We start from the raw sequence: 18527 nt of genomic DNA on the forward strand, positions 1-18527 counted from the left end.
CGCAAGATCGGGTCTGTACGGAGGATGATCTAGAGTTTGCCATCGAAAAAATGTGATGAGATCTTTGGTCTGATTCGCCTCATGCGGACGAGTGTTGTCTTGCAGCAAATCGATGCCCTTGTTGAGATTCCATGGACTGTTGCTTTGATTCTGGTGTGACGTAGGCCACCCATGTTTCATCGCCCGTAACAGTTTGGCTTGAGAAATCATCACCGTCGTTGTGGTACGATTCAAGGAAAGTCAATGCACAGTCTAAACGTTTGGTTTTGAGCACATCCGTCAACACTGTCAGTACCCAACGTGCGCACAATTTTCGGTAATTCAAGTGCCAGGTCACAATGCCATACAAAACACTACGAGAAACAGGAAAGTCATCAAGCAAGGAGGAAATCGTAAAGCGCCTGTTTTCTCTCACCTTATTGTCCACTTCCTGCACCAAACTCTCATTAACGACCGAAGGACGCCCACTCCGTTGTTCATCATGCATATTTGTGCTGCCATCTTTAAATTCTCTCACCCAATTTCTTTCCATTCCATCACTCATAATGTTTTCTCCGTAAACTGCACAGATCTCACGATGAATATCGATCGATTTTAGGCCTTTAGCGCTAAGAAATCTTATAACAGACCGTACTTCACAGTTGGCGGGACTCACGATTATCGGAGGCATGTTGAACACTCAGTACACAACGTAAACAAGGAAGAATCAGACTGTAATTGCGTCAGTGCGTAGATTAAGGTACAAGCTTTCATGTAAAAATAAAATTATTGAGATATCTTAGCGCGTCTTTTTTTAATTTCAAAACGGTACTCACTTAAAAAACACGTCTCGTGGATACCACTCTACAAAATCGATCTGCTTTTTGTTTTTAGACGCTCCACTGAAAAATTACATACATGACACACGCCAAAGCTCCACAGTACACAAGTTTCGAAGTTTTTACAGTTTCTGTGAGCTGTGCCCGGCAAATGAACGGAAGTGGAGACTCGTGGCTTCTCAACGCTTTGGATGCCTCATAGGAGTATCGATGTCATCAGAGCGAAAGAAGCTACATTTTGCGAGACACGCGTGTCACTCAAATCTTGTCCAGTTTTTAAAGCAGTGTGTTGTTGTGATGATATTGTCATAAACGCTGCCATTGGTAGGGTGCACGGCTTTGTTGTGAGAGCCTCGAAACAATAGGATTGAGCGGCGGACGTTTCCGGGCTGAGCAGCAGCCGGCTTCGTGGTGGGCGGCGCGGCATGGCTCGGCACGGCGAGAGGCGTCAAGGACCAGCGGCGGTAATTACGACCAGGTCGGCACGACCACGACCCCGGGATAAATATTTATCGCGATGGCCGGCAGCCCTCGTATTACTGCAGCCGAGCGGCTAGCAGCAGCGCTGGCATTTATCATTCCGGCGGTGAACTCTGGAGGACGCTGGTTGCCGCAAGGACTCGACTCCGGGACGTCGGACCCAGTGGTTGCGCAACCGCTCATGTTTGCGGTGATGTGCTGACGGGCGTCGCCCACTAACATTTAAATCCGTGGCCAATAGTTACGTGTCAGAAGGAAAAACTGTGTGCTGGAGATTTGCGACTACGTCATAGCCAACACGACACGTGACAGCGTTTTCAACAGTTTTCATCACGGTCCGAAGATGCAGATTGTTGGCTGACAAACGTGTTGTCAAACATTACCGTTGACGTACGACATTTAAAGTGGCTGTACTTTCCCTCGGGAAAACGCAAGCGAAGGCTTCGTGATCGTTTGCATCCATTTAATTTAGTTAGCTGTTAAATCGCCGCTTTCAATGCTCAATTCTAGTTTCCCTATATTCTCATTACTTCGCAAATTACTCGTAGTTATAGCAGCATGCAAAGATGTTTCTGTACCACAGACATTCGCTATCTTCGAATTTTTCTCTCTGTGAGGAAACCATAAGAATGGTCGTGCACTTCTGGGAGGGTAGGACAATGAGAGTGTAGCCAGGCACAGAAGCATGCCTTCCAAACAATTGCGGTAGCCAACGGCCTTGCCGCAGTGGTAACACCGGTTCCCGTCAGATCACCGAAGTTAAGCGCTGTCGGACTGGGCTAGTACTTGGATGGGTGACCATCCGGTCTGTCGAGCGCTGTTGGCAAGCGGGGTGCACTCAGCCCTTGTGAGGCAAACTGAGGAGCTACTCGATTGAGAAGCAGCGGCTCCGGTCTCGGAGATTGACATACGGCCGGGAGAGCGGTGTGCTGCCCACACGCCCTCAATATCAGTATCCAGTGACGCCTATGAACTGAGGATGACACGGCGGCCGGTCGGTACCGCGTGGCCTTAATGGCCTGTTCAGGAGGATTTCATTTTAGTTTAGTTCTTATCGGTAGCTTGTAGTCGTCCATCTGGTGTCGGATGCTGCGTCGCTGGATTGCTGTTTGGTGAAACGATTCTCTTTATCTGCATTATTCGAAGTTATTGCTTATCTGCAAAGTTACTTCGTTAATCATTGGTTACGTAGTTATATTTCACGGTTAAATTTTCACGTTCCTAAATTTACCGCGAATCGCAAATGGGTGTTCCACGTGCTATTGGAAATTGTTTGCGTCCTTGTGTAGTCACTAGACTCGAAGGTTGGTACAACATGCGACTTTTGTCAGTTAATCCGAAGAGTTATACAGTCAGTTCAACCACTGTTTCCATAACTTAAGCGTATTAAATTCTCTGCATTGTCTATGGAAACATTGTTCACATGATAAGTATGCATCTGCACTTTTTCTAATGTCTTTTCTTGTATGCCATGGAGGCATGTATTTTTTTTCAGTCGATTTTACTCTGAAGACTCTTCATATCAAAGTTAGGTCATAATGTTCTAAATATTACGAATCACGTTCTGTGTATGAATTTTTACATTAAAGGAAAAAGTGTGGCGCTGATATGAATTGCAGAGGCTCTGTATTTGAAATGGTTCAAATGGCTCTAAGCACTATGGGACTTAATATCTGAGCTCATCAGTCCCCTAGACTTAGAATTACTTACATCTATTAACCTAAGGACATCACACACATCCATGCCCGAGGCAGGATTCGAACCTGCGACCGTAGCAGCAGCGCGGTTCCGGACTGAAGCGCGTAGAACCGCTCGGCCACAGCGGCCGGCACACTGTTTTTGATTCAACAGAAGAGAATATATTACGTGTTTAACTATAATGATTACAGTTAGCGTTTATACTCCGTGACCGAGTTGTTAACACACTTCCACTATTGCTAGCACCTTACATTAAATGATTTTTTTGTGTTCACTTACGTTCAGTTCCATACTAGTCTGCCCACTATTTGGCGTTGCGCCATTTAAATAAGTGTGTGGTGGCACAGTAAGTTCTATATTTTGCTGTAGTTAGTTTGCATTCATTAGTTGACTTTGCATGGCTTGTAACTTAATCTGTGAAAGAGACAGATTCTTCAAAATCGGGGCATGTTAGGATTCACTTTCACTACTAATCTAAACTTTAAACTGAGCAGTCTAATTTAAGCTATTATGTTCTTCTACGATCTCTCAGTGACTGCATGCTTCCTTCAGCCAACGTTGTCAGTATTCTTTATCTCTCACACATACACTATTTGGCCAAAAGTCTGCCGAAGAACCTCTAGGCGCGTGCTGCGTTACACGAAGCTATGCAGAGAAGGTCAGATACACTACGTCGAAATGACAGTCGTTACTCCTCTCGAACTAAAACAACATGGAGAGATGTAAGAGATTTAGAACGGGAAATAATTGATCCGTGGCCCGTGGCTCTGAAACGTCTGCCTCAATGTGTGTTTTTTTTGTTTTAGTAATCGCTCTAGGCAAATAATGGAGTGTTTCTGTGTTTCTTTGAAAATGGCACTGCCAGTTCCCTGTCCCCTCCCCCTCATCGAACTTCACCGTTCTCACCATTTCTAAGGACTAAGGACCTCTGCGGCGACGGGATGTCAGGCTATTAGACTCCATCTTCCTTATATAAATGCGCAGTATACGCGGGTGGTGTACGTTTGCCGCGGAAGGGGGGGGGGGGGGGCTTTGAGAGCTTCCACAAACGTCTGCCCTAGTGAAGCAAATGTTAGCAAACACATAATTCGTGTATATTTTAGTGTGTATGTCATTTAAAGCGCTCAGTATGTTGATCTTGAGCACCAAAATGTGCTAAAAAGCGAAATATTGCACGTTTAACTTCATTCTGACTTCTAGCACCACAGACTTATGTTACATAGCATTTCATATCCTCTTCAGTCATCGATTTCTTCTTCTAGAATACTTGTTTTAATTTTCCCCACTAATAATTGTAAATATATCCAGCATGCACGCCAGCTCGTTTTCCCGAACGACCTATCCTAAGGCATCTAAATTTCCTGTGAAGCAGACCTGTAATTATCGGTGTGGTATGGGTTGCATATCAATCGTGCTGTTACCACATGGACTGCCTTATTTTCAGCAGCATTTCTTTCAGTAAATGCGGCATGTTATCTGTTAAGAACTGTACATAACTGTGAATATTTCTAGTCCCACGAATAAAACAGGTACCAATTATGCGATACTTCAAAAGCTCGCACCCTACGTTGACTGACCAAGGTCGACTTTTATCCTGTTCTTGCAACCAGGATGGATTTTTCAACTGACCAGTGGAGCATATTGCGGCGACTGACTTGTTCGTGATTGTAAACGGTGGCGCCGGCCTGTGTGGCCGTGCGGTTCTAGGCGCTTCAGTCTGGAACCACGTGACCACTACGGTCGCAGATTCGAATCCTGCCTCGGGCATAGATGTGTGTGATGTCCTTAGGTTAGTTAGGTTTAAGTAGTTCTAAGTTCTAGGGGACTGATGACCACAGATGTTAAGTCCCATAGTGCTCAGAGCCATTTGAACCATTTTGTAAACGGTCCTCCGTAAACAAAATCTTGCATAGAGACGCCATATCATACTGCAGTTTTTGTAGATAACTTTCGAAGAATCGTATCCGCTTTTGAATGTCATTGCCATGAAGCTACTGATGAAACGAAATATGGAAAGAATGGAACTATTTGGGATACAATATTCACATAACATACTTTTCGTCCGTCTAACTCAAATACACAAGCTGTCTCGTAGTTTCATAGGGATTATGTTTTACTGCTGCTGAAATGTTAAGTGAATTTCTCTCATCAGCTGTTGTTCTGCTTCGTTGGCGTATTTTATTCCTGCAGTTTCTCGAATTTTGATTCTGTTTGATAAGATAAGACGTGAGGGCCTAGCACGACCAAGAGGGGAAGCGTACAATCGCATCGCTGCTCTAATAGTTTGACGACATTTGACGTAAACCAAAACCACCGCCCACTTTTTCGTGTGACATATACATTGAGCATTGAGGCAGTCCGAATAGCTTCGCGGTCAAGTTCTTTGATCGCTACAACAGCAGAGCACGAGCTGACGAATGTCAAGTAGACAGGTAAACACACGAACCATACCTGTTGTCACCGGTGCTTGAGATATTAAATACTGACTCTGGCCTCGGATTGACGTCCCAATTCGTCCCACACATATTCTGTAGGGGAGAGATCGGGGGACCATGCTAGTCGTGAGAGTACCTCAATATGACGCATACAGATTACAGAGACATGTGCTGCTGGTGGTCGAGAATTGTCCAGTTGAAGAAAATGGTGCCACAATAACACAGGAGGACGCAGGATATCCGTGAGTCGGCCGGGATGGCCGAGCGACTCTAGGCGCTACAGTCTGGAACCGCGCGACCGCTACGGTCGCAGGTTCTAATCCTGCCTCGGGCATGGATGTGTGTGATGTCCTTAGGTTAGCTAGATTTAAGTAGTTCTAAGTTATTGGGGACTGGTGACCTTAGAAGTTAAGTCCCATAGTGCTCACAACCATTTGAACCATTTTTCATATCCGTGATGTAGAATCCGCACAGGATACAGTAACTAGTGTGCAGTGACCTATTTTCGTCCAAAGCGCTGGACGAATTCATACGTTTGTTCAGAAGAGGAGACCGACAGTCTCTGCCACGTTTCGACAGGTCGGAGAAGAGAGAATCCAGGCGCACGCCCTGCAATCTGTCACAAACGATTTATGGGATACTAGTCTGTAAGAAAATCATTTTTGAGTTATTTGTAGCTTTATATGACAGTTTCATGATGATGTCACCATCATTTCGTTAATGGTCGTAGTTATTGTGATATTTACATAGAAGTAAGACACTACGAGAGATTCAAAAAAGTTTGCAATGAAAAATAGGGGTCGCTGTGACTTTCCGTGTGGTGCATCTTACATAATACGTTGCTGCACACGAAATTTGGCTAACATACCGAATTTTTCTTTAGACTTGGTTGGAGGCCTCTATCTGTCACCAATCTCGAGAAAATTTATTTGAGGTAGTACACTCCTTTGCGATCGCGCCACAACATCGGTAAAATCAGAGTGAAATATACAGAACATTCCTCATATTTTATAACCGATTTGAGATATCGAAAAGAGATTTTGGCAAACGATAGCAATCAAGGAGGAGAGTATTTTGCCATGCGTTTATCATGCAAAACTTCATTATCTACTATGTTATCCCACTAACTACAGACTTTTTCAAAGAAAGAATGTAATTTTTAAGGGCGATCGATAGCTGGTGAAACAAGAAGTGCTGTTGTTTTGGGAACAACATAATTGAGCACATTACACGTCTATTTTGTATCGAAGATATGCTTTTTCATAGAGAATTCTCCCGCAATTGTGTCTCCACATCATGTTAATGAAGTGACAGTTTGTAAGCTCCGCTGTATTTTGGCAAAAGAAGCAAATTTTGACATGGCAACAAGATAAATGTGTAGGTTTCACTCAAAATTCGCCACTCATGACACTTCTCTGAAAGTTACAACTGGTTAACAAGCCAAGGGAATACAAATTGCTGGATTTTCAGTGGAATTAGATACTAACCAAAGCAGAAGTGACAGATCTTTTTGAATGGTCACCATACAACAGTGGGCGTTGAGGGGCTCCAGTTAATATCTACAAAAACTGTGAGAATCAGCTGAGAACAGCACTTCCCCTCCAGCACTTGGAATTTCCCCTACAGCGCCTGCCCGTAGTTCCCACCACTACCGTTCTCGCCACAGTTGCCCTGCCGACTGCGCTCGGTATTTTGCAACAAGTCTACCGTTACACCATCAGAGTTCCCTGTCACTACCTGTCGTGGCCAAAAGTCATACCCAACGGCTACACACAACATTGCGCCAGGAATAGCACCCCTGTGCCTCTCCAAAACACTGGAAGACTGGGACCTTTGCCTCAGATCTTCACCATAGTCGCCACCGATGGTCAACTGCAGCAGTGCAGAATCGCGATCCACTTTTGAACAAAATGCAACGCCATTTATCAGCAGTCCATACATCTCAGACACACAGCCACTCCAAACAGCGGTTTGTGCTGTGATGTCAACGGAAAACTGTCCGTCCCCGGTTGCTGAGTAGTCAGCGCGACAGAATGTCAATCCTGCCCGGGTTCGATTCCCGACTGGGTCGGAGACTTTCTCCGCTCAGGGACTGTGTGTTGTGTTGTCGTAATCATCATCATTTCATCCCCATCGACGCGCAAGTCGCCAAACTGGCGTACAATCGAAAGACTTGCACCCGGCGAACGGTCTACCCGACGGAAGGCCCTAGTTACACGACATTTACATTTAATGGAAAACTAACCAAGGGATGTTAACACCTGGTACTTCAGACTGCTTAACGTATTTACAGTTCGTTGATGGCCTCCATTTGTCATTAATCCTCATCAAATTTCTGCTTTTCTTCTAAAATATGTAAAATATTTTATGTCTTTCTGTTTGTCCTCCTTTTTACTGCTATAATTCATTTTTAAAATTTTCCCTCCTCCTACCTACCGTCAATCTTCCTTCTTTTTCAGCCTAAAAATAATTCTTAGACTCTTTTTAGATATAACATGATGATTGTTAGCTTATACTTCATCTGTTTGCTATGTGCATATATTGTGTAAGGTACCCCACCTATCGATATTTCCTATTTCGTGCACTGCGACTATTTTTTTCAGTTGCTGGATGGCACACGCCATTTACGGGCCATTTCACTGCCTTTTAGTTCCATGTAAATTTTAATGTTACGTTAAATCCAACTTCAGTGAGAATGTTTTTAATGGATTTTAGTTGTATTTACTGATGATCACACGTCCTATGTTTCTTGACTTGAGCTTCTTCGCTTTGTCGTCGCTAGTGTGTGAGTCTACACGTAAGTGATTTTGGTTTATTATATTTTCATCCAGTGGTTTTGTACATTCCTGCATCTTGATCATTCTTTTTAATTTTGATGTAAAAAGTACCTCAGTAGATTCATGTAGGGAGACTGAGGCAGGTTGGGCCACATTATTCCTTGATTTTTTCCAGCTTGTGTTTTAAAAGTTACCATTGATCTTCTTATGTGGAAACATGGGTACTTTGTTTCAGCACCTTCAAATCTAAGTAATTATGATGCCTCGCTGATTTTCTGTTCACAAACAGTACTTCGTGCAGTACTACCACCAGAGCCAACCTACCCCACCCTTGGGGCAAGTTGGCCCATATGATTTTATGATTTAAATAGTTGCGAAAGTAGTTATTTATCCGAAAATAAATCGAAATTAATACTCACAGATTATTTTAATATAAATTCCGACACTTTTATGGAAAAAACTATGTTATAACAAAAGTTTGATAGAAAAGTATGTCCAGAACTTTTATCGGATTTCTTCTGAATACCATATACGATCTTCACAGTTCAAAAATTCTTCAAAAAGACTTCTTTCGCTTCATTTTTAACACATGACGAATGTACCCACCGCTTACAACTTGTTCATTGAATCCTTTCATCACCTGGACTGCTGTGAGAAAATGGTTTCAGACACAGGACGCGTCCTCATCTTCTTCGTCTTGAAGATCCTTCTTAGGAATACTTACATCCTTTCTGCGTTTTATTTAAGGAGCTTTATCATGTAATTTAAACTAATTATAGAATATCCACATCTCCCTTTTCTGTCTGTGGAGGCTTATTTATCGCATTGTAACGCATCTTTCACTGCAGTGTCTGTCAGAATTGCTGAAATTTTTTGTCGTTAGTATCCTGTCTTTTTTTCTTGATTGCCATTTTTCAAATGGCAGGACTTCTTCAGGCATTGGATGGTACGGTTGGTCACCTGAAGTGACGTTCGACTTAATAGGAGTTGTTTCGACAGCATAGGCCTAACATTGTGTTCTTGTGCAATTGAAGGGCCAGCTTCAGCAGCGAAAATACAACAAACAGCATTAGCATCACGCCTGTCTTTTACGTGCAAAAGTATCGGTGAAAATAAAAAAATAAATACAAATAAAAATCGCAGACTTGTTACCGGTTTAAAATCAATGCAAGATACAATTTGCTTACGTAAATATTGCATTGGATACAGGGGATTGCTACCATTAGAGTTTAACTGAGTGTCGTCATCAAAGAAGTTACAGTCTTTGTAGACAAGAATGGAGAATATGTCATTCTAATCTTGACCGGGACATGAACACAGAGTAAATGTCACGTCTGACAGTGCAGTAGTAAACCAAATGAAAAGCTAAAAGTTGAAGAGTAACTAAATATGAATTGCGCAAGCCAGGGAGAGCTGTTCCGCCCCATTGTCATATTGGAACTATTTTAGTTCGTTTACGAAAACATTTTAAACATTTATCGCTGTAAACAGTGTCAAAATAATCCTGAATCTATGGACTTTAATAATTGTATTTATTTGTTTAGTAAGAATGTTTTTTCAAGTACACAACAAATCATCTTGAGTAACCAAAATTTACTTCCACTTCCACTTGCCTGTTCCCGCTCGACAGTTTTACTGCATTGACATGTTCGTGGTAAGACGACGGCGTTTTTGCTACTATCCTCCCTGATCGATGGCGTATCCTGGTGGCAATTTAACGAAATAATACCAATTAGCCATTGTGTACGTATGACGAATGTGCTCCGGTCTCCCCTACTTCTGAAGATCACAATTTTATAATTGAAAACGAGGTCAAGGGTAGTTAACAAACATTTATACCTGCAATTGCTTGTTTGATTTTTTCAAATGATTTATTTACATTCATCATTGCTGAATGTAATAGTTTCAAAAGTTTAAAACGTCAATTCCCTAGTCTGGCTGCTGTTTTTCTCCGACTAAAAGTGCGGGGAGACACAGAATATTGTATGGAGTCCATTACTTCTTCTCGGGTGGCAGGCACACGTATGAAAATGTTACGATGACCTTTGTCAGGGCCGTTCTTTTGAATTAATTATTTGAAGTCAGGTTGTAATTTTTTTGAGCAGTCAGACTGCGTTGCGCTAGAATATTGTGGGTCAGTGTTGACACGATAAGTAAAGAGAAAATAGGCTCAGTACGTTCAGTTTTACTCAGCTGTTTCAGAATCAAATGACATAGAAGTTTCATCTTCTCACTCATTCTGCAATTTAGGTACAGACACATTTAAATAAAGAAGTTTCAGTAGTCACACGCGAAGGAGTCTTGAGGATGAGTATGCCTGCCCCACGTTCCCATGCAGTCCAACATGGGGCCACCATGCGAATGATCCACAGATTTGGATATTGGAGGCTCAACCATCCAGTCAAATGGAGATGCACAATGAGGTCCTTTCAAACTCTGTCAGGTGCTGATAACGCTGTCTCAGACTGGTACACGACATATAAGTTCCCTTCAGAGTGATCATGCAACATCTCGTGCCGTTCATCCCTTCATATATTCTGCCACTGCCAGTAACAACGCTAATGTACTGTGGTACCTGTCATAGAGAATTGCATCTCTAAACATTATTATATCCACCCATGGCCTGCACATGTACGACAATACAGCGACATCTGCCCACGTATTTTGTGCGCTCCACATTTTTGGAAGACAGTGTAGTTCAGCTTCTCTTTCTTATCTGCCTCTCCTAATACGAGGTCGCTTGGGATGCCGTAATAATCTTTGCGAGAATATACCAGAAGCGGTCCAGTCATATCACAGCAAAGCTGTTGCTCTCCTGATTTCGTCAGTGCGTTTCCAAGTAAAAACGCTTCTCCACCTGAGAACTGTTTCGATTCCATGTCTCGATTCGAGGCCTTATAGCCTGGTTCCCGTAGTTTGTCAGTTCGAGAGTAAAAGTTGGTGAGACTTAGTTTTGATACGGTCTGAAGACATTGTTGCAGAAGTGGTCGGGCGTCTGGTCACTAGTTCGGGCCGCTAGGAAGCGTTCACAGTTCAAATAAACGTGGTCGAAAACCGCAGAAAATTCGACATCTGGAGTACGAGAGACCAATTGAATACACCTGAAGGATTCATACATGGTTTAAAAACACTGAAAATCGGAAGTAACGCCAAATGGTAACTTAAGCCCACAAAATTCTTGCTGCAGAAGTTGTTCCTAACCTGAAAAACAAAAGAATAACAAGGGATACGTATAGGACGAGGCATAACATCGAGCAATTTTAACAAGCGTGCGAATCAAGCTGCGACGGAGAGAAGTGGAGGGTATAGCGTCAGTTACGTTTGGCGCGAAATAGCATTTAATCAGAATGGAGCGCTGGACCCAACAGCACCGTGTTTACGCTATCAAAGCATTTTATCAAAACGGTAGCTCGTACCAGCAACACGTCGTGCGTTCCGTAATCATTCCAACGTTAATCGTAATCTGCCGGTGCCATCTGCCTGTGAAATTAAAAAGTGGGCTGAGAACTTTGAGGAGACTGCATCAACGGCAAAGAAGAAAACTGGGAGACCAAAAACTGTGCGCACATCTGAAAACATGGAAATTGTAGGAGCTGCCATTGAGAGAAGTCCTCGTCGCTGAGCTCGCCGACATAACGCTACACTTGGGACTTCAAACAGAACGGTAAGAAGAATTTCACACCAAGATTTTCACTTTCACCCCTAAAAAATCCAAATGGTTCAGGCCCTTAAGGAAACGGATTATGTGAGCCGAAGTCAGTTCTGCTTAGAATTTTTGGACATGATTAATCAAGACGAGGGCATTGTTAACCGTTTGTGGATGAGTGCTGAAGCTCACTTTCACCTCTCCGGTTATGTGAACAAGCAGAACATTCGATTTCTGAGTGACGTTAATCCTAGAGAATTGCATCAGCAACCACTGCACTTCGCAAAAGTTACTGTGTGCCGCGCCATGTCTTCATTAGGGATCATAAGACCCATACTTATCTGAAGATGGCTTTGGCACAGCTGTAACAGTGATTTCGCAGAGATACACAGACATGCTGGAAAACTTTTTTACTGCACAACTAGCTCACTATGAAGTGAACCATGAGACGTTTTTCCAGCAGGACAGAACAACTTTCCGCACTGCTCGAGTAATCATGAATAGTGTCACCCATTTATTTCCAAATCATGTTATCTTCCGCAATGGGGTTACTGCATGGCCCTCTCTTTCACCGCACCTCACAACATTTGACTTTTTCTTGTGGGGTTATCTGAAAAGCAAAGTTTACCAAGATAAACCTCCTCGAACAATTGGAGCCCTGAAAGAGCGGATCTGACAGGAAGTTGTTCAAATCCCACTGGCAAAGCGCACAATGTGATGAGCCACTTCAGGGTCCGGCTGGAGGAATGTGTGTATCTAAATAGACGCCATCTTACTGGAGTTATCGTCAAAATATAACCGATGTTTTACTATTGCATAAAATGTTTTTCATGCGTTTTAAAGCTATGAAACAAAAAAATTTGACGAAGTGTTTTTATTTAACACCCTTTTAAAAATCGCTCTTTATTATGCCTCAGCTTATACACTCCTGGAACACATTGACACCGGTGTGTCAGACCCACCATACTTGCTCCGGACACTGCGAGAGGGCTGTACAAGCAATGATCACACGCACGGCACAGCGGACACACCAGGAACCGCGGTGTTGGCCGTCGAATGGCGCTAGCTGCGCAGCATTTGTGCACCGCCGCCGTCAGTGTCAGCCAGTTTGTCGTGGCATACGGAGCTCCATCGCAGTCTTTAACACTGGTAGCATGCCGCGACAGCGTGGACGTGAACCGTATGTGCAGTTGACGGACTTTGAGCGAGGGCGTATAGTGGGCATGCGGGAGGCCGGGTGGACGTACCGCCGAATTGCTCAACACGTGGGGCGTGAGGTCTCCACAGTACATCGATGTTGTCGCCAGTGGTCGGCGGAAGGTACACGTGCCCGTCGACCTGGGACCGGACCGCAGCGACGCACGGATGCACGCCAAGACCGTAGGATCCTACGCAGTGCCGTAGGGGACCGCACCGCCACTTCCCAGCAAATTAGGGACACTGTTGCTCCTGGGGTTTCGGCGAGGACCATTCGCAACCGTCTCCATGAAGCTGGGCTACGGTCCCGCACACCGTTAGGCCGTCTTCCGCTCACGCCCCAACATCGTGCAGCCCGCCTCCAGTGGCGTCGCGACAGGCGTGAATGGAGGGACGAATGGAGACGTGTCGTCTTCAGCGATGAGAGTCGCTTCTGCCTGGTGCCAATGATGGTCGTATGCGTGTTTGGCGCCGTGCAGGTGAGCGCCACAATCAGGACTGCATACGACCGAGGCACACAGGGCCAACACCCGGCATCATGGTGTGGGGAGCGATCTCCTACACTGGCCGTACACCACTGGTGATCGTCGAGGGGACACTGAATAGTGCACGGTACATCCAAACCGTCATCGAACCCATCGTTCTACCATTCATAGACCGGCAAGGGAACTTGCTGTTCCAACAGGACAATGCACGTCCGCATGTATCCCGTGCCACCCAACATGCTCTAGAAGGTGTAAGTCAACTACCCTGGCCAGCAAGATCTCCGGATCTGTCCCCCATTGAGCATGTTTGGGACTGGATGAAGCGTCGTCTCACGCGGTCTGCACGTCCAGCACGAACGCTGGTCCAACTGAGGCGCCAGGTGGAAATGGCATGGCAAGCCGTTCCACAGGACTACATCCAGCATCTCTACGATCGTCTCCATGGGAGAATAGCAGCCTGCATTGCTGCGAAAGGTGGATATACACTGTACTAGTGCCGACATTGTGCATGCTCTGTTGCCTGTGTCTATGTGCCTGTGGTTCTGTCAGTGTGATCATGTGATGTATCTGACCCCAGGAATGTGTCAATAAAATTTCCCCTTCCTGGCACAATGAATTCACGGTGTTCTTATTTCAATTTCCAGGAGTGTATATACAAGAGCCAATGAAACTGGTGCACCTGCCTAACATCGTGCAGTGCTCCCGCGAGCACGCGTAAGTACCATGAAATCTGTAGAGCTGTCGATAAATCCGTAAGAGTACGAGGGGATGGAGATCTCTTCTGAACAGCACGTTACAACCCATCCCAGATAGGCTCAATAATGTTCATGTCTGTTGAATTTTGTGGCCAGCGGAAGTGTTTAAACACAGAAGAGTGTTCCTCGAGCCACTCTGTAGCAATTCTGGACGTTTGGGGTGTCGCATTGTCCTGCTGGAATTGTCCAAGTCTGTCGGGATGCACAATGGACAAGAATGGATGCAGCTGATGAGACAGAATGCTTACGTACGTGTCACCTGTCAGAATAGTATCTATACACATCAAGCGTCCCATATCACTCCAACTGCACACCTCCCCACACCACTGCAGAGCGTCCACCACCTTGAACAGTCCCATGCTGACATGCAGGGTCGATGGATTCATACCCGTACACGCCCATCCGCTCGATACAATTTGATACGAGACTCGTCCGAGCAGGCAACATGTTTCTAGTCACTAATAGTCCTACGTCGGCGTTGATGGGCCCAGGAGAGGTGTAAAGCTTCGTGTCGTGCAGTCGAGTACACGAGTGGGCCTTTGGCTCCGAAAGCCCATATCGATGATGTTTCGTTGAATGGTTCGCACGCTGACACTTGTTGACGGCCCAGCATTCAAATCTGCAGCAATTTGCGGAAGGGTTGTTCTTTGTCACGTTGAACCATTCTGTTCGGTCGTCGTAGGTCGCGTTCTTGCAGGATCTGTTTCCGGACGCAGAGATGTCGGAGATTTGCTGTTTTACCGGATTCCTGACATTCACAGAACACTAGTGAAATAGTCGTACGGCAAAATCCCAACTTCATCCCTACCTTGGAGATGCTGTGTCTCATCGCTCGTGTGCCGACTATAACACCACGTCAAACTCACTTAAATCTTGATAACCTACCATTGTAGCAGCAGTAACCAATATGACACCTGCGCCAGACACTTGTCTTATATAGGCGTTGCCGACCGCAGCGCCGTATTCTGCCTGTTTACATATATCTGTATTTGAATACGCATGCCTATGCCAGTTTCTTTGGCGCTTCAGTGTTATGCCTTACAGGCTACTGAAATAGCTTCGTAAATAAAAGAAGCGGAACGCGTATGGCGAAAACCGAGCTGCCTTTCATTTAACTGCAAAAACGGAACATACCGTCACTAGTCGAAAAACAGTGCCTGTCTTACAATTGAAATTAAATAACCACTGTTTCACGAATTTAATGATAATTTTTTCCTGGCTTGCGCACTTCATATTTAGCTACTTTTCAACTTTTAACTTGTTATTTGGTTTACTACTGCACTGTCAGACGTGACATTTACTTTGTGTTCATATCTCAGTCAAGATTAGTATGACATATTCTGCATTGTTGGCTCAAATGGTTCAAATGGCTCTGAGTACTATGGGACTCAACTTCTGAGGTCATTAGTCCCCTAGAACTTAGAACTAGTTAAACCTAACTAACCTAAGGAAATCACACACATCCATGCCCGAGGCAGGATTCGAACCTGCGACCGTAGCGGTCTCGCGGTTCCAGACTGCAGCGCCTAGAACCGCACGGATTCTCCATTGTTGTCTAAAATATTGTAACTTCTTTGAAGACCACTGTCAGTTAAACTGTAATGGTAGCGCTGTTAGCAGCAAACCGACTGATTAAATAAAATCTGTATAATACGTACAGTTCTGTGCTTTCCAATTTTGTTCCAACAAGAAGCGATGGATGAATCAGTAACACAATCCTTGGTGTGTCTTGTGGGACGATACTAGCAGGACACACGCCACACGCAACCTTCGCAATGTGACAAGAACAAGAGAGAAACAAAATAAATATTCGATATTGCAGTGCCTGTGTTGTTGAAAAGAAGGATGCAGTGATACTTCGGACACGCATGCGAGTCCGAAGGAACTGGCACTTCGGTGACTGCAACCGTTCTGAAATAGATGAAATGCAGTCGCAGCTTCGAATACGTTGGACCGTCAACTGTGTGACGGAATGACGACAATGAAAGTTTGTCCGGAGGAACATTACATCGTTCTTCTTAACAACACTGGCACTGCAATATTGTACAGGGTGATTCAAAAAGAATACCACAACTTTAGGAATTTAAAACTCTGCAACGACAAAAGGCAGAGCTAAGCACTATCTGTCGGCGAATTAAGGGAGCTATAAAGTTTCATTTAGTTGTACATTTGTTCGCTTGAGGCGCTGTTGACTAGGCGTCAGCGTCAGTTGATGCTAAGATGGCGACCGCTCAACAGAAAGGTTTTTGTGTTATTGAGTACGGCAGAAGTGAATCGACGACAGTTGTTCAGCGTGCATTTCGAACGAAGTATGGTGTTAAACCTCCTGATAGGTGGTGTATTAAACGTTGGTATAAACAGTTTACAGAGGATGGGTGTTTGTGCAAAGGGAAAAGTTCTAGACGGCCGAGAACGAGTGATGAAAATGTAGCACGCATACAGCAAGCATTTGTTCGCATACACAACAATTCATATTTCAGCAGGACGGAGCGCCACCACATTGGCACTTATCTGTCCGTAAATACCTGAACGTCAACTACCCGAGGCGATGGATCGGCCGCCAGGCAGCCCGTGACAGAACACTTCATCACTGGCCTCCAAGAAGCCCTGATCTTACCCCCTGCGATTTTTTCTTATGGGGGTATGTTAAGGATATGGTGTTTCGGCCACCTCTCCCAGCCACCATTGATGATTTGAAACGAGAAATAACAGCAGCTATCCAAACTGTTACGCCTGATATGCTACAGAGAGTGTGGAACGAGTTGGAGTATCGGGTTGATATTGCTCGAGTGTCTGGAGGGGGCCATATTGAACATCTCTGAACTTGTTTTCGAGTGAAAAAAAACCTTTTTAAATACTCTTTGTAATGATGTATAACAGAAGGTTATATTATGTTTCTTTCATTAAATACACATTTTTAAAGTTGTGGTATTCTTTTTGAATCACCCTGTATTTATCCGCCGATACTAGGGAGCAACTTACAATTAGAACGCCCTCCCCTGTACGAGAATACCAAACTTGTGTACGAGTAAATGTTGAGACGGAGAAGTTTGCGTCTGTCCTGAATCGTGTACGGGTAGCTAAAGTGGTTAAGGCGACCCCTCGCGCAAACTGGGAGATCCGGTTTCAAGTCGCGGTGCTGCACAAATTTTCATCATCGACATTCCCTTATACAGCTGCTGGTTGTTCGAGTTCGCAACTGTGAGTACATTTCATGTATAAAATAAATACTCTACTGGCGATTAAAATTGCTACACCAAAAAGAAATACAGATGATAAACGGTTATCCATTGGACAAATATATTATACTAGAACTGACATGTGACTACATTTTCACGCAATTTGGATGCATAGATCCTGAGAAATCAGTACCCAGAACAACCACCTCTGGCCATAATAACGGCCTTGATACGCCTGGGCATTGAGTCAAAAAGAGCTTGGATGGCGTGTACAGGTACAGATGACCATGCAGCTTCAACACGATACCACAGTTAATCAAGAGTAGTGACTGGCGTATTGTGACGAACCAGTTGCTCGGCCACCATTGACCAGACGTTTTCAATTTGTGAGAGATCTGGAGAATGTGCTGGCCAGGGCAGCAGTCGAACATTTTCTGCATCCAGAAAGGCCCGTACAGGACCTGCAACATGCGGTCGTGCATTATCCTGCTGAATGTAGGGTTTCGCAGGGGTCGAATGAAGGATAGATCCACGGGTCGCAACACATCTGAAATGTAACGTCCACTGTTCAAAGTGCCGTCAATGCGAACAAGAGGTGACCGTGACGTGTAACCAATGGCACCAGTGGCACCCCATACCATCACGCCGGGTGATACGCCAGTATGGCGATGACGAATACACGCTTCCAATGTGCGTTCACCGCGATCTCGCCAAACACGGATGCGACCGTCATGATGCTGTAAACAGTACCTGGATTCATCCGAAAAAATGACGTTTTGCCATTCGTGCACCCAGCTTCGTCGTTGAGTTCACCATCGCAGGCGCTCCTGTCTGTGATGCAGCGTCAAGGGTAACCGTAGCCGTGGTCTCCGAGCTGATAGTCCATGCTGCTGTAAATGTCGTCGAACTGTTCGTGCAGATGGTTGTTGTCTTGCAAACTTCCCCATCTGTTGACTTAGGGATCGAGACGTGGCTGCACGATCCGTTACAGCCATGCGGATAAGATGCCTGTCATCTCGACTGCTAGTGATGCGAGGGCGTTGGGATCCAGCACGGC

The 18527-nt window shown here is 44.8% G+C and overlaps 1 pseudogene; it reads left to right on the top strand.

Moving 5' to 3' along the window:
- Window positions 1-2006: 2006 nt before the first annotated feature.
- On the top strand, window positions 2007-2124 carry LOC124799386 (annotated as a pseudogene).
- Window positions 2125-18527: the final 16403 nt, after the last annotated feature.

This window comes from Schistocerca piceifrons, chromosome 5 (assembly GCF_021461385.2).
Source record: "Schistocerca piceifrons isolate TAMUIC-IGC-003096 chromosome 5, iqSchPice1.1, whole genome shotgun sequence".
NCBI classification, from domain to species: Eukaryota; Metazoa; Arthropoda; class Insecta; order Orthoptera; family Acrididae; genus Schistocerca; species Schistocerca piceifrons.